This window comes from Eublepharis macularius, chromosome 7 (assembly GCF_028583425.1).
Source record: "Eublepharis macularius isolate TG4126 chromosome 7, MPM_Emac_v1.0, whole genome shotgun sequence".
NCBI classification, from domain to species: domain Eukaryota; kingdom Metazoa; phylum Chordata; class Lepidosauria; order Squamata; family Eublepharidae; genus Eublepharis; species Eublepharis macularius.
In genome coordinates this window covers 30443521-30448756 of record NC_072796.1, presented here as the reverse complement: position 1 = coordinate 30448756, position 5236 = coordinate 30443521, and the positions used below count along the sequence as shown (strand labels likewise).

Below are 5236 nucleotides of genomic sequence, written 5' to 3'. Positions count from 1 at the left end.
GTGTCATATTTATTTTCTAAAAAGACAAGCAGCCATTATATTCCTATCATATTTAGAAACTGCATCTATAGTCTTCTGCAAAGCAACTTGACTTCAGAGGCATGCCAACTAATTATTCTGCGGTGCACCCTTTTAATCCTTCAAGCTTCAGTGATTTATAGTTTAATATAACACAGGAGAAGTTTAGGACAACACTTAAGTACTTTTTGAAATTAGGAAATTTTTGCCTAGATAATCAGCAAATGATAGAAGTGTTGGATAAAACATGAAATATTGCCTCCAATGTGATTACAGGAATAGAACGAGAAATTAATTGGAAGTCTTTAATGCAATTTATATTTTTGAATTATTCTGGGAAGATTGCTCTGCTGTAACAGAAATCCTCATTATTTATCTGTTCTGGCTATATTTAACTACCCCAAATCTGATTTTAAAAGGGCAAAATTGCACTTAATTTATTTCAGAGTGACTCTTTTTTATTTTTAGACTGCATTTATCCTATTTCTCACCAGTTGTTGATCATTCATCTTGGAAAATAAAGATCTGTCTAGAAGATTTAGTAAAATCTACACCCATGCTCAGGCGATTGGTATTGGGAAGAGCTGCAATACTCTTTTCAGATCGCACAAGATGTCTGAAAATGTTCCAGGTGTCTGCCAGGAAACTGATCATTTTGTCAGTCTGTTTATGAAATAATTCATTGATATGGACAGATATTATCATTGGATATCCATTGATGTGGGAAAAGATACCATCACAAACCAGAGAGAAGTGAAAGGCTGAACCTGAGGGACCACTGGTTTTTGGTTTTATTAGAACAGCATCACCCAAGAGACAGCAGTAACTAAAAGATGCCTCAACACATAGTTAAAGGTCCACTGGGACATTACCAGCCACTAGACTAATCTTCCTTCTTCTCTATTATACATTTGAAAGTTCCTAAATGTCAGCTGGTAAGCGGACCTTTAATTCAGATTTAAAACTTCCACAATTTCCAGCACAATCCTAAGCAGAGTTTTACTCTTCTATTTATTTACTTTATTTGTATCCCACATTTCTCACTCATATGGACCCAAGGTGGCTTACTTAATTCTCCTCCCCCCCCATTTTATCCCCACAACAACCCTGTGATGTAGATTAGGCTGAGAGCATGTGATCTAAGGTCCAAGGCCCAAGGTCACCTAGCAAGCTTCCATGGCAGAATAAGGATCTGAACCTACTTCTCTCAGGGCCAAGCTACACATGACGAATGACACTTGAACGGCAAGTGGATTGAGTGGAGGGCAAGTGAACAGGGAGAAATACACTTGCTGTTCAAGTGTCATTCGTCATGTGTAGCTTGGCCCTCAGATTCTAATCTAACACACCAACCACTACACCATATTGGCTCTCACAAAGTCAAAGTCCACTGAAGTCACTGTTAGTAAGGATCTGGCCATTACATAATACTTCTTTTGAGTATTTTCAATGAAACTTTATGGTTTTTGTGACTGTGCAGAGAATCTCAACTAATCTCAATATCACTTACTATAATGCTGAGATGTACTATAAACCAAGAAATACTGTCATGAGCTCAGCAGGGAATTTAGACAGCTACCATCTCTATGCACTTGTTTCTTCCTCTCTATCAGAAAGATATATAGATGACTATGTATTTGATTTAGTTCGTAGAATATTTCATAGTGAAGCTTTCTAAGTGAGTCAAAGAAAATGTTTAAAGCAATGATAAAACCAGCCAATGCCTAGTAATAAACATTACAATGCATAGATCCTCTTGTGCAGAGCTACCCTCCTCCCTATTGAAGAGCAGAAGGTAGCTAAGTCCTTGCTGGGATGAATGTTTCTAGCGCTTCATCATTTACTGCCTCTTCCAGTGGAATTCAGTTTCCAGCAGGGAAACATTTATTCATTACAAGCTAGCAAACAGCTCACCATCACTCACTAAACTAAATAATATGCAGGATATGTACAAATGGAAAACTTGAGTCCTAGAAAGATACCTGGAAAGTTGCAGTTTATCTTTTTGATCCACATAGAATAACACCTACAGGGATCCACACTGTGCCTTGTGGAGCCCTGTTGGTGGAAGCCAAACATTCCAGTGTTGGTGGGTAGAAGTTAGGTTTTTCCATGACTGCAACAGTGAATATGAGTACAGAATAGACATGAGCACAAATCGAAACATGGGTCAAATTTCATGATGAATCGGGCCGATTTGTGTATTGTGAAAACGCATATTGTGGGGCCGTGTTTTTCACGAGATCCATGACTTTTTGGGCTGATTCATTCGATTCATGAATCCTTCATGATGCCAGACAGGCTGGTGCCAATGCATTGATTCCCTAGGCAACATAGGCCCGGAATGTCTGCAGACCTTTTGTTGCCATGGAAACCCCAATCTTAGCCCACATAACCTTGATAGGTAGCTCTCCTTGCCAACCTGAGAGCTCTCATTCTGTTCTATGAGAGTAACAAGCAGGGGGGAGATGGGCCTTCTGTAGCCATGGGAACACCAATCTCATCCCTCCAAACCCTGTTAGGCAGGTCTGTCTGCCAACTAGAGAGCTCCTGTTCTGCTCTATGTGAGCATTTCTTATATAAGGCACAGTTCTGTGCCTCCTGCTTTCAGTTCCAGTAGACAGAGGGAGAGAGAGGAGCTGTTGCTGGGATTTGGAGTGAGAGAGAGTGGATTTGGGAGGTTTTGACTGGATTTTCTGCTGCTTCAAAAAAGACTGGAAAGCCTCTTTCTTATTTTCTGCTCTTGTCCTTGCTGGGAACCCATGGCACCTAGGGGGACAGAAGGGTGGCAGTCTTCTGGTCAATGCATTGCAATCTTCACCAAACTTGGAGGGTGGCTGGAGGAGAGCCTGCTGAGGTCTCTTTGCAAGTTTGGCATCTCTGGATATGAAGGGGGGCATTGTAGGGCCCCGGGATCTGACGAATCACGAACCTAATGAATTGTTTCATGAAATGGGACAATTTTGTGAAAGTTTCTGGTTTGTGGTTCATGGAATGTGACAAACCACGAAACTCATGGTTTGTTTTTTCCCCATTTCGTGTCCATCTCTAGTACCAAACTCTCACTATATGAGTGAGTATGAATCATAGGGAAGATGTAAGTGTTTGCTGGGACATCACTGGGGAAAGGGTTCTAAATCTGTTTCCGGGATCACTATTTTGAATCAAACCAATCCCATTCTGCATTACAGCTTCTTGGCCATAACACCAATTCAATTTTTAAAGTTGATTTTTAATACTATTTTAATTTTATATATATTATAAATTTTATAAATTTATATTATAAATATTATAAATTTTCTATATTAGATAGAAAATAGGAAATAAGAAGTAGAGGGGAGTGGTAGAAGGAAAAGAGAGAACACACACACACAAAAGAAATTACATATCTATTACATTGTACCATTCACTCTAATACATGTATTAGTATTTTGCTAATCAGCTCTCTATTTGCAAATTTTTCCATTTGTCTTCTATAGTGTCCATAAAGGACCACATCTTAGTTGAAAATTAAATTTCTCCAAACTTATCTTGTATCCATTTGTAAAAAGGCTCCCAAATGTCATTATAGGTTGTAATGTCCGATTCTTTCAATAAACTCGGCAATTTGTCCATTTCAGCCATCTCAAGTATTTTTTCGACCAGGTTTTCTTGTGTTGAGATAGTTGTCATCTTCCAAAGTCTTGCATATGCAATCCTAGCTGTTGTAATTATATTCAACATCGAATGCTTTTGCTCTTTATTGACCGGAACCAATATGTGGTTTAATAAAAAAAGTTCTGGTTTCAAGGGTAGTGGAGTCATGAGTATCTGTTGTAACATTGTATGCACCATCTTCCAGAACTCCACTGCTTTTTTGCATGTCCACCACATATGGTAATCAGATCCTGGTATCTTCACACACTTCCAGCAACTATTTGACATATTTAGGCGAGATTTAGCTAGCCTAACTGGGGTTAGGTGACACCTATAAAACATTTTATATACATTTTCCTGCAATGAGGCCGATTTTGTCATCTTTAAATTACTTTTCCACATTTGTGACCATTGTTCTAAACCTATTGTGTGTCCCACATTCTCGGCCCATTTTATCATAGTATCTTTGACCTCTTCCCCCTGTAATTTTGCCTCTATAAGTATAGCATATATTTTCTTTATCATTTTAACATTGGTACCACATAGTATCACATCAATGTTTTCATCCTTTTCGTAAAAGCCCACTATTTTATCTTTTTTGTATCTAGATTCCAATTGTGCCTGGCCCCACCATCCCAACTCAATATCTAACTCTGCCATTTCTTTTGGTTTTTTTAGTAACCCAGATGGTTTCACTAAGATCTTATAGGTGGGAGTTTTCCCCTCTTTTTTCAATGAAGGGTGTGTAAAGGCTTCAACTGGAGAAACTCACAATGGGATTTTCTCATAAAAAGTAGATCTCATTCTTTCCCAGATCAGTACTAGTGCTTTCCTTATCCAGTGATTTTTGAAATATTTATGGTTTTCCCATTTTTTGTACCAGAGAAACGTGTGCCAGCCCATCAATAGGTCATGTCCTTCCAAGTTTAAAAGCCTTTCATTTTCTAAAGTAATCCACTCTTTCAAAATACTATTTTAATTGTTGTTGGCCACCTCAAGGCCCCTAACTTGTCAGGAACGCAGGATACAAATATTTTAAATGAAAGAATGAATGACTATCGCACTTGGAATGTAAAGTGAACATTGAGCACTTGTCAGTAGATAGTCAGTCAGTGTTTATTATGGCCTACAAGTCATACTGAAGCAGCAAACAAAAGCACAGTTAGAGAGAAACGAATGCTGGCCGAGGCCTGAAAGGTTTGAAACAATTTAAGCAGATGAAGGAGAAAAGAATTCACTGCTTACTTCAGTCGCACATATAATAAAATTGGGACATTTAGAAAAGATGAGCATGGTCCCTGCACTGGAATGACATGCAAATAGGTCTGAAATAATGCCAGAATTTAAAGGAAGCAGAAGCTCTCAAGACATCTGTTATGGATTGCATGCTTTAAAAACAAAACAAAACATGGAAGGCCTGTAGACCCATAGCTGTAGGACTGTTAAGAGATAATTCCTTACAGAATCAGAGAGCTTTGAGTGGCAGACTGTTCCAAGGCATCTGATTGGGTAGCATGAGCTGGAAAGATGAGGGGATGTTTTCAGTTTTAGCAGAGTGAAATCAAATGTAAAGAGCTGGGAG

General features: G+C 38.6%; 1 non-coding gene across 1 annotated transcript; it reads left to right on the top strand.

Moving 5' to 3' along the window:
* The first annotated feature begins 4891 nt into the window (after positions 1-4891).
* LOC129334144 (U6 spliceosomal RNA) lies at positions 4892-4999 on the top strand. The gene has a single exon (XR_008597482.1). It is a non-coding gene; the product is annotated as a U6 spliceosomal RNA (small nuclear RNA).
* The last annotated feature ends 237 nt before the right edge of the window (positions 5000-5236 follow it).